Here is a 12,052-nt window from a genome sequence, read left to right as displayed (position 1 = left end):
TAAAATAAATATATATCTTAAATACTTAGTAATATTTAGATAAGAAATATCGAAGACGAATTTATTTATAATTAATAAATTAGTAGAATTATAAAAAAAGAATAATTATATAAATAGATAAAAGAATTATTATTCGATTTTAAATACGTCTAATATAACTATTATAACTATTATATTTAAATATTTATTTAATTTATTAATAATAAATTAAATTTTATTATTTTTATAGCGTTAGAAAGTATATATTAAGCTCTATAATTTATAAAATTATAAAGAAATAATATTTATAAAGAGCTAATTATTTTAGAGTTTAAAACTTTTATATATAAATTTTTAATAATAAAGCTTAAAAGGGCTAGCGAGCTAATTTAATTAGTCTAGTTAAAAGATATAATAATCTTAAATTAATAATTAGTTATATATATAAATTTAAGATTTTCTAATTTAGCTCTATCTTATTCTTTTATATATACTAATAATATTCTTTATATTTATCTATTATAATTTCTTTTCTTACTTCTTAATATAATAGAGATAATAAACTAAGTTATAATAGTATTCTTCGCTTATTAAATAATAATTTAATATAAAATCATAGAGAATATATAATATAAGATCTTAAAGAGTTAAGCTATATTCTTAATAATAATAATTTTATTATTACTTAATTTCTTCGTAATATTCTTCGTATTTATTTATTATAATTTCTTCTCTTACTTTTTAATATAATAGAAATAATAAACTAAGTTATAATAATATTCTTCGCTTATTAAATAATAATTTAATATAGAATCGTAAAGAGTATATAACGTGAAATCTTAAAGAGTTAAGTTATATTTTTAATAATAATAATCTTACTATCGCTTAATTTCTTCGTAATATTCTTTATAGTATTCTTTATAATATTCTTCGTATTTATCTATTATAGTTTCTTCTCTTACTTCTTAATATAATAGAGATAATAAACTAAGTTATAATAATATTCTTCGCTTATTAAATAATAATTTAATATAAAATTATAGAGAGTATATAACGTAAGATCTTAAAGAGCTAAGCTATATTCTTAATATTAAAGATCTTATTATTATTTAATTTCTTTATAATATTCTTTATATTCGTCTATTATAATAACTTCTCTTATATTAATTAAGTAAATTAATATAAGATTATAAAGAGTAAATCTATTATATTATTACTATTAATAACTATCTTCGTAATTAATATATTAATATATATAAAAGAATAAGATAAAGCTAAATTAGAAAATCTTAAATTTATATATATAGCTAATTATAAATTTAAGATTACTACGCTCTTTAATTAGATTAACTAAGTTATCGCGGATAAATAAATTAATATTTATAATTATTAAAATCTTGCTCTTTCGCGTCTCTCTTATTAAATTATAGATATATATTATTTATAATAGTAATAACTTTTTTATTTTCTATTAAAATTTTGGAATTTTTTTTTTAATTTTTAAAGCGCTATTTGCGCTTTTCGAATTTTTAGAAATTTTAAAAATTTGTCTTATAATCATTAAAGCGCAAGGAATTCAAAGTTCGCTCATCAAAGTTTACTTATTAAAGATCGCTTATCTATTTACTCGATAGCTTTAATTAAAAAAATAATTATAAATTTAATTTATAGATCTTTACTCGTATAATAGAATAAGATAGAGCTAAGCTTAAAAATCTTGAATTTATATATATAGCTAATTATCAATTTAAATTCGCTACGCTCTTTAATTAGATCGGCTAAGTTATCGCGGGTAAACAAATTAGCGTCCGTAACCATTAAAATCTCGCCCTCCCGCGTCTCCCTCATTAAAAAAATAGGTGTATATTATTAACACATAGAATTACTTTTTTATTTTCTATTAAAATTTTAAGATTTTTCTTTTAAATTTTGAAGCGCTGTTTATGCTTTCCGAATTTTTAAGAATTTTAAAATTTAGTCTTATAATTATTAAAGCGTAAGGAATTCAAATATCGCTCACTAAAGTTCGCTCACCAAAGTTCGCTCACCTACTTACTCGATAGCCCTAATTAAAAAAATAATTATGAATTTAATTCATAGGCCTTTACTCGTATTCTTTATAATATTCTTTATATTCGTCTATTATAACTTCTTCTCTTATTTAACTAAGTATAAGAATATCGAGAATAAATATATTTATATTAATAGAATTAGTAGAATTAATAGAATTAATAGAATAATAAAAGAAGAATAATTATATAAATAGATAAAAGAATTATTATTCGATCTCGAACGCGTTTAATATAACTCTAATATTTGAATATTAATTTAATCTATCTATCGCTAACTTAAGAGAAGTATATAGAGAAGAATATATTCGTTTAAGCTCTTTTTAAGAGTTTTTTAACGCGTTTATAAGTAGTAATAGATAGCTATTAAACTCGCTTACGATCTTAATTACTAATAATAGCGAATTTATTAAAAAATAATTTAAAGATATTAATAAGAACTTTAAGAGATAAGTAAAAGAAGTATATATATCTAAATCGAACGCGTTTAATATAACTATAATATTTAAATATTAGTTTAATTCATTTATCGCTAACTTAAGAGAAGTATATAGAGAAGAATATATTCGTTTAAGCTCTTTTTAAGAGTCTTTTAACGCGTTTATAAGTAGTAGTAGATAGTTATTAAACTCGCTTATAATCTTAATTATTAGTAGTAATAAATTTACTAAGAGATAATCTAAGAGCGTTAATAAGAGATTTAAAAGATAAGTAAAAGAAATATATATCTTAGATACTTAATAATATTTAAGCGAGAGATATCGAGAATATATTTATAATTAATAAATTAATAGAATTATAGAAGAAATATAATTATATAAATAGATAAAAAAAAATTATTATTTAATTCTAGACGCGTCTAGTATAACTACTATAACTATTATATCTAAATATTTATTTAATTTACTAATAGTAGATTAAACTTTATAATTTATATAGCGTTAAAAAGCGTAAAGCGAGCTTTATAATTTAAGAAATTCTAAAGTAACTATATATATCGTAAGCTAAATACTTTAAAATATAAAACTTCTATATATAAATTTTTAATAAGAGAGCTCGAGAGAGTTATTAAGCTAACTTAGTCGATTTAATTAAAGAGTATAGCGAACTTAAATTTATAATTAACTATATATATAAATTTAAAGTTTTTAAACTTAGCTCTATCTTATTCTTTTATATTAATACGAGTAAAGACTTATAAATTTAATTTATAATTATTTTTTTAATTAAAGCTATCGAGTAAATAGATAGATAAGCGATCTTTAATAAGCGAACTTTAATAAGCGATATTTGAATTCCTTACGCTTTAATAATTATAAGACGAATTTTTAAAATTCTTAAAAATTCGAAAGGCGTAAATAGCGCTTCAAAATTTAAAATAAAAAAATTCAAAATTTTAATAAAAAATAAAAAAGTTATTACGACTCTCGAGAGGCGTAAAAGAGTAAGATTTTAATAGTTACGAATATTAATTTATTTATTCGCGATAACTTAGTTAATTTAATTAAGGAGCGTAGTAACTCTAAATTTATAATTAATTATATATATAAATTTAAGATTTTTAAGCTTAGCTCTATTTTATTCTTTTATATATATTAATATATAAAAGAATAAGATAGAGCTAAATTAGAAAATCTTAAATTTATATATATAATTAATTATTAATTCGTTAAATCTACGCTTTTTAATTAGATATCGCGAATAAATAAATTAGCGTTCGTAATTATTAAAAATCTACGAAAATCTATATATAGAAGTCTTATACTCTAAAATAACTATCTCTCTAAAAATACTATTACTTTATAATTTCGTAAATTATAGAGCTTAGTTTATACTTTCTAATAATGTAAAAATTATAAAGTTTAGTCTACTATTAATAGATTAAACTAATATCTAAATATAGTAGTTATATTAAACGTATTCGAGATCGAATAATAATTCTTTTATCTATTTATATAACTATTATTCTTTTATTACTTTATTAATTCTACTAATTTTATTAATATAAATATATTTACTCTCGAATCTCGATACTCTCGTACTTAGTTAAATAAGAGAAGAATCTATAATAGACGAATACGAAGAATATTATAAAGAAATTAAGCGATAATAAGACTTCTAGTATTAAGAATATAACTTAGCTCTTTAAGATCTTATATTATATACTCTTTACGATTTTATATTAAAATATTACTTAATAAGCGAAGAATATTATTATAATTTAGTTTATTATTCTTATTATATTAAGAAGTAAGAGAAGAAACTATAATAGATTAATATAAAGAATATTACGAAGAGATTAAGTAATAATAAGATTCTTAGTATTAAGAATATAACTTAGCTCTTTAAGATTTTATATTATATACTCTCTATAATTTTATATTAAATTATTACTTAGTAAGCGAAGAATATTACTATAACTTAGTTTATTATTTTTATTATATTAAGAAGTAAGAGAAGAAACTATAATAGATAAATATAAAGAATATTATAAAGAAATTAAGCGGTAATAAGATTTTTAATATTAAGAATATAACTTAGCTCTTTAAGATTCTACGTTATATATTCTTTATAATTTTATATTAAATTATTACTTAGTAAGCGAAGAATATTATTATAACTTAGTTTATTATTCTTACTATATTAAGAAGTAAGAGAAGAAATTATAATAGATAAATATAAAGAATATTACGAAGAAATTAAGCGATAATAAGATTTTTAATATTAAGAATACGACTTAGCTCTTTAAGATCTTACGTTATATACTCTCTATAATTTTATATTAAATTATTACTTAATAAGCGAATATTAATTAAAAAGATATAATATAATATAGAATATTAATCTATTATATTATACTCTAATATAATATAAGTTATTAAGATTTATATAATCTTATATCTAATATAATATAAAATCTTAATAATATATATTACGATATAATATATCTATAATATTATATTATAAAATAATATATATATAAAATATCTCGTTAGAATTTCTATATTTAGAAGTATAAAGTAGCTATTCTAATTTTTATTTTAGTTAACGATTAATCGTATCTACTTCTATTCGATATACTATTATAGCTAATACTATTATAACTAATACTACTATAGCTAATACTATTATAACTAATATTACTATAACTAGTACTATTATAGCTATTATATAATAGTAGACTATTTAAATAATAAATAGTAATAGTTATAATAGTAATAGCTATTAAAATATTAGATATATAATATATAGAACGAACGAATTAATTCTTTAAAATCTCTTCGAGATTAGATTTTAAATATAGTATAAAATTAGATAACTAAAGAATACGGTAGCTAAAATATATGAGAGTTATATTTCGATAGTAGCTATAATAATAATAGTTATAATAGTAAGTAATAGTTATAATAATAGTAGTTATAATAGTAGTAGTTATAATAATAATAGATATAATAATATTAATTATAATAGTATTAGTTATAATAGTATTAGTTATAATAATATTAGTTATAATAGTAATAGATATAATAATATTAGCTATAATAGTATTAGCTATAATAGTAATAGATATAATAATATTAGCTATAATAGTATATCGAATAAAGATAGATATAATTAGTCGTTAACTAGAATAATAATTAAAATAGCTACTTTATACTTCTAAATATAGAAATCTTAACGAAATATCTTATATATATATTATTTTATAGTATAATATTATAGATATATTATATCGTAATATATCCCGTTAAGATCTCGAACTTATATTAGAAAAATAAAATAATATTCGATTCTATTTATATTATATTCGAGTACGATATAGTATTACTTAATATAAAATATTCTATAAAATATATTATATCTTTTCGACTAGTATAAGCGAAGATTATTACTATAATTTAATCTATTATTAGTATATATAATAGAATAAGATAGGGCTAAGTTCTCACGTAGGAAATGTAAGTTAGATACTAGAATCGGATCGGCTATAGCCATTTCACGCACGCGCAGTTCTCCTTTCCGACTTCAATTTACTTACTTCGTCGCTACTTTTAACTCTCCTTCGCAATCTACTATACTTTCGATTCTTTATTTTATAGTATAGTACGTATAATAATATAGTCTAATTAGCGCGTAGTCGGAGTCGAGATATATCTAGTCTATTATAAGAGAAGATAGCTCTAGATCTATTATAAATAAAATAATTATTTTTATTAGTATACCCGAGCCTTAGTTAATTAGATCTCATTATCTTCGATACTTATTATTCTTCTAATTCTTTTATTCTTATTATTACTTTAATAAGTATTATAATAACTATAAGAGTCTATAGACGCGAATACCTTTAGATTCTTCTTAATTAGTTAGAGAATGAAATTATTAAGTCGAAGCGTACGACTAATATCTATCGTAATATTACTTTTATATAATAGTATTAGCGTTAATATATATAATTATTAATAATAACGACTCTCGACTATAAGCGAGTATAGCTTTTATTAAGAAATCTTATAACGATCGCTAGATCTCGAGGTAGATTCTTTAAAGCGCCTTCGTTACATTCGAAACCGAGACCTATAGATATTCTTTTAATAACGACTATAGATCGAAAATATAAGAAAGATTAAAACTCTTCTAAATTATATTAAAGATTAAAGTATAATATATAGAGACGATATAGATTACGTTACGAATAAGAATATAATTAAAAGAATTAATATTATACGTTTAATAGTTCTTCTTTAATAATACTTACTAAGTCTAAGCTATTTAATTTAATTATATTACGTTAATAAAAGACTTTAAGTTAGATCTAATTATCTCTCTTAAAGAGTCTATTAATAAAAACGATCTTTATTATCTTCTTCTATATCTCTAAATATAAAATATTTATATCTTATTAGTAGAGCGTTAACGCGTTTAATAAGACTTTATTACGCTATTAATTACCCTTATATTAATATAGCTCGAAGAAATTATCGAGAGCGACTACTATCGTGAAAGTAATAAAGCTCTTCTCTATAAGAATATAATACTATAATTAATTAGAGACTCTAAAGATTATAATTAGATAATACTTCTTATAAAAGTAACTATAGTACTTTAAAAAGATATATGAGAAAGAATAAGATCGTAAGTAATATAAAAGAAGCGATAGAAGATATACGCTAATAACTATCTAAATTATAGTATAACCTTCATCTTCTATAAATACGATTATCTTATATTCTATTCTATTCTATATATACTAGCTCTAGCTTTTATAAATAACGTATTCGCGTCTAATAATATTAAATTCGCTTAGAATATCTACGATCTTACTATATCTAAATTTAAAAAGTCTATTTAGCTTAGATAAAAGAATAAATAAATATCTCGTCTAATCTTTTATAGAGTATATTCTATAGTAGATAGACCGATTACCTCGTTAGTTAAAGCTTTACTATATATATTCTATATAGCTTATCTTAGCGTCTTAGATTTAGAAGCTAGATTTTAAGCTAGTTTAACCGCCTACGCTTTTCGACATAGAACTACTTAGATAATAAATTATAAGTTATCTAATCGACTTTAACGAGGGCTAGCTAATATTAAAGATAGAAATTATGATTTCTATCGAGTAAAACCAAGTTATAAGCCATAGTAGAAGCTCTATCTTTAAGTATTTCTATTAAAATTAAATCGTCGATATCGATATCTTTATAGCTTTTCTTAAAACGCCCTTAAGAAGCTCGTTACTTATATTTATTAACTATATAGAAATTAATTATAACTCTTAAGCTTCTCGAAACTTAGATTTTAAGAAGAAAGCTATAGTACTCGCGGATAAGAGATATATTGAGATTCGAGTATATATTAAGAAGCTTCGCGCTAGTATCGATTAGTATTCGTCTACGCGTTAGATAATAACGAACTAAGCTTATAAAGAGCTTATATTAGCGTAATAGTTAGTATAAAATTTAGTAAGACGCTTACGTAAAATTCTTCTTAGAGATATAATTAATGAGAAAAGAAGATAGTTCTTCGACTATATCGATAACGACGACATTTATTAAATTAAATATAATATCTCGATTATCTATAATCTATCTCTTTTTATCTACGCCCTTTAAGTCTAATATAATATCGCTAATATCTTCGACGTAATAACTTAATTTAATCGATATCTAGAGATACTTTAAAATCTTATCGAGCTTTATTATATATGTAAACCTTACTATATAAACCTCGTATTTAGAGCGAGTAAGAATATTACTATTTAGATTAATAATACTATACTTAACTTAGAAGAAGCTTAAAAGTAGAATAATATTTAAGAATTATAGAATGCCTTTATAAGTATAAAGCTAATTCCTCTTATACTATTAAGTTTTATATACCTCTTCTATCTTAATAATACTAGATTATTATTTATAGTTAAAATTATATTATTCTCGCGTATCGATAGTCTTCGAAGATATATAGATAAGTTACATTTAAGTTATTACGATTATAGCGTATAGATAATCTACTCTTACTCGTTATATAATATCTCGCTTAAGAATATTAATTACTTTAAAAACTACGCTACTACTATATATAATATATTTTTATTAAAGTAATCTATAGATCGTATACTTATATAGAGAGAAAGAGCGATAATCTATAGAACTATTAGAATTACTTTAGTATAGAATATTTAAAAAGTATCGATAATAAAGAATTAGCTAAGTTACTTCTTTTAATAATAAATATTTATTAGATATAGAATTCTTTTTAGCATCGATAAGTTTTATTTTCTTTTCTTTCTCGATATAGTATATTAAGACTTAATCTCGTATAGAACTTATAGATTTAAATATATCTTTCGTAATATTACTCGACTAATATCGGACTATTTTTAAATCGAACTATATCTCTAGTATAATTCCTAACGAGCCTTAATAGATTACTGCTTTTTAAAGAAATAACGCTTCTTTAATAAGAACTCCTATTCTTTATAGCCGCACTTCGTTCTATAAGTTATTTAAATCAAATTACTTTATACGAGTATAATTATTTATAAATTATTTATACTTTTTATATATAACTCTTAGATAGATAGCTCGCACGTTTCTATCCTCTAATCTTAGCTTCTATTTCTCTCGAAATATTAGAAAGACTTATCGATTAACTAATACCTCGACTTCCTCTTCTAGCTTTCTTAATTATATTTCTAAAGATAATTCTTAAATATATTAATTATATATAAAGATTAAAGCGTTAATAATAAAGCTATTAAGAACTAAAGGCGAGATAATAAGAAGTCGATATATAAGATAGATATTACTAGTGTAATAAAGTATAGTAATAATAAAGTATAGCGATGGAAGTATAAAACGCGAAGCCTTATAGTTAAACGAATTAGAAAGAATTACTTAAGCTCTACTATTACTAAGAATATCTACTACTATTCTTATATTAGATAAGAATATAAACGTCGTAAGATACTTAAGCGATAATTAAGCTAATAAATAAGTATATAAATTATTATTACTCGATCTTATATATATATTAAAATTAACGATATCTTAAAAGTAAATATAAATTTAAATTTATATATTATAAACGTCTTAATCTCGTAACTATATAAGCTAATTCGGCCTCTAAAATCTCGCTAGTCTCTTAAAGTATAGTTTCATATAGCTTATATACGTAGATTACTTGCTTTTATACTATTATTCGACTTTTTAGTCTATTACTCTTTTTATTCTCGATTTAAAGTAATAATAACTAATAGATATTTCTCGACTATTGAGATAGAATAGATTAAGATAAGATAGAATAGTATTTTACTTAAATAAGATAATATACGCGAGGTCCGGCTAATAGCTTTTAATAGTTATCTTCTTTTCGAGTTATAGTAATAATTATAGTTTAATAAACTATCTAAGAGACGATATATATCTATTAAGAGAATATTAAAGATAGATTACTATAATTAGTAAAGTCTAATACTTATTATAAATAACTTATAAATAATATCTTTACTTATTAGAGTAGGCCTATATAATTAACTTCGTCTAAACCTCTTCTTCTTTTATTAAATCGATTATATATTTAAGAAGAATCCTATTAAATTCGCTATTCTTCTCGAAAATAATTCGTTATATATAGACTTCGAGTATTCTTAAATAGAATCTAGCGTATTCTTAATCGAGGAGATAGATAATACTATCTTCCTATTAAAGGATATTTCGAGAAGCGACGTTAAGGTGATAGAGAACTATATTATATTATATAAAATCCAGTCGCGAACTACTCTTTATTAGTCTACTATTAAAGTATTATTCGATATTTAATATATTTATAAAGAAAAGATCTTTATTCTTAGATTAAAGAAGATCTCGTAAAATACTAGACCTTAGCGAATCGAGGATATAATACGATATTTCTATTAAATAGATAAGTACGCGCGTAACTCTACGAATAAGACGCTAATTCTCTAGTGGCGTAAGAATCTAACTCTAAATATATTTCATAATAATATAATTATATTATTCTTTAGTAAAAGATCGATAGATTTAAGAAATATATATAATACTTAAGTTAAATAATAGATACGCTTCTCTTTAATTATTCGCCTTACTCTTTATAACTTCTATATTAAATTTAATTACTACTTACTCCGAAATCTTAATAACTCTTCTATTACTATTATTAAATACTTCATCTAATATTTTATAGCTTACGCTAGAGTAGATAATTACTAATATATTAATTATCGCGATATAAATATTTAAATTAAGAGATATCGTAGTAGACTTTATAGATATAGCTATTATAAAAGGATTAAAAGATATAATAGTAAAAATTCTCGCCTTTATAAGGTATATAACTTCTTCTAAGATTAGTAATCTTTTTAGACTAGCTTCGATTCAGCCGCGTTCTTCTAATAATATTTTAGATATCTACTTTACTTTAGATTATATATAAATAAAAGCGTAATTAGAAGTCTATAATATCGTCTTAACTTAAGAGATAAACTTATAAATTAAAGAATAGATCTTCGATAAAGAAAAAGGTCTTAAGTTATATAATAGCTTACGATTTATTCTTTATAAGCCTTAGAATAAATATACGATCGTTACTATTCGTATTAATAAGCGTTAGAATCTAAGTTATATTAAGAAAGTAATCTTTCTTTTATATAAATATAATTTTGTTATCAATCTTTATCTATATATATCTTTTATTAAAGTTTATTATCTTAATAAGAATTAATTAGTATACGCGATATATCTAATAAGCTTATTAAGAATATTATACTTTAGCTTTATCCTTATTCTTACTATCTAGATTTTCTTCGTTTAGATTTCTTATTAATATTACTCTTACATTATCGTAAATATTATATCGAAGACATCTCGATATTTCTTAAACTTACTTCCGCTACTAGAGTAGATACTCTTCTTAAAAAAATCTTATTCGTTTTTATATAGATTTTTATATAACTTATCTTATAATATAGGATATTATTAAAATAGGCTCTATAGCTTAAGTAAGGCTTATAATATCTATTATTAATAGTTTCTTATTAGAGTCTAGCTACGATATCTAATAAAGCTATACTATAGAATTATATTCCTTATAATTAATACTAATACTACGCTTATTCTACTTAAACTTCTACTTATTATTTCGAGGGCTAAATAACTTAGAAGAATCTTTATCGGCTTCGAATACGATTAATACTTATAACTATTTTAACTATTCTCTTCTTCGAGTATCGTTAAAAGTAGATTAAAATATCTATTATTATCGTCGCTTACTTAGCGTTAACTTAAAAATATCTCTAGATTAAGAATTTTAGATTTATATAGCTCTCTAAATATATTAAAGAGATCGTTAAGATATATAATTATAAAAATAAATTTCGTCTTAAAGATTACGCTTCGAGGAAGTAACTTTAATTATTTTCGATATATCTTCTATATTATAGAAATCTGTAATTTAAAGAGATTACGCTATAACGAATTTAGTTC

The sequence above is a fragment of the Letharia columbiana genome, assembly GCF_014066305.1.
Source record: "Letharia columbiana isolate WasteWater2 chromosome Unknown Sc0000022_s0, whole genome shotgun sequence".
NCBI lineage: Eukaryota > Fungi > Ascomycota > Lecanoromycetes > Lecanorales > Parmeliaceae > Letharia > Letharia columbiana.
Note: the sequence above shows the minus strand (reverse complement) of the source record.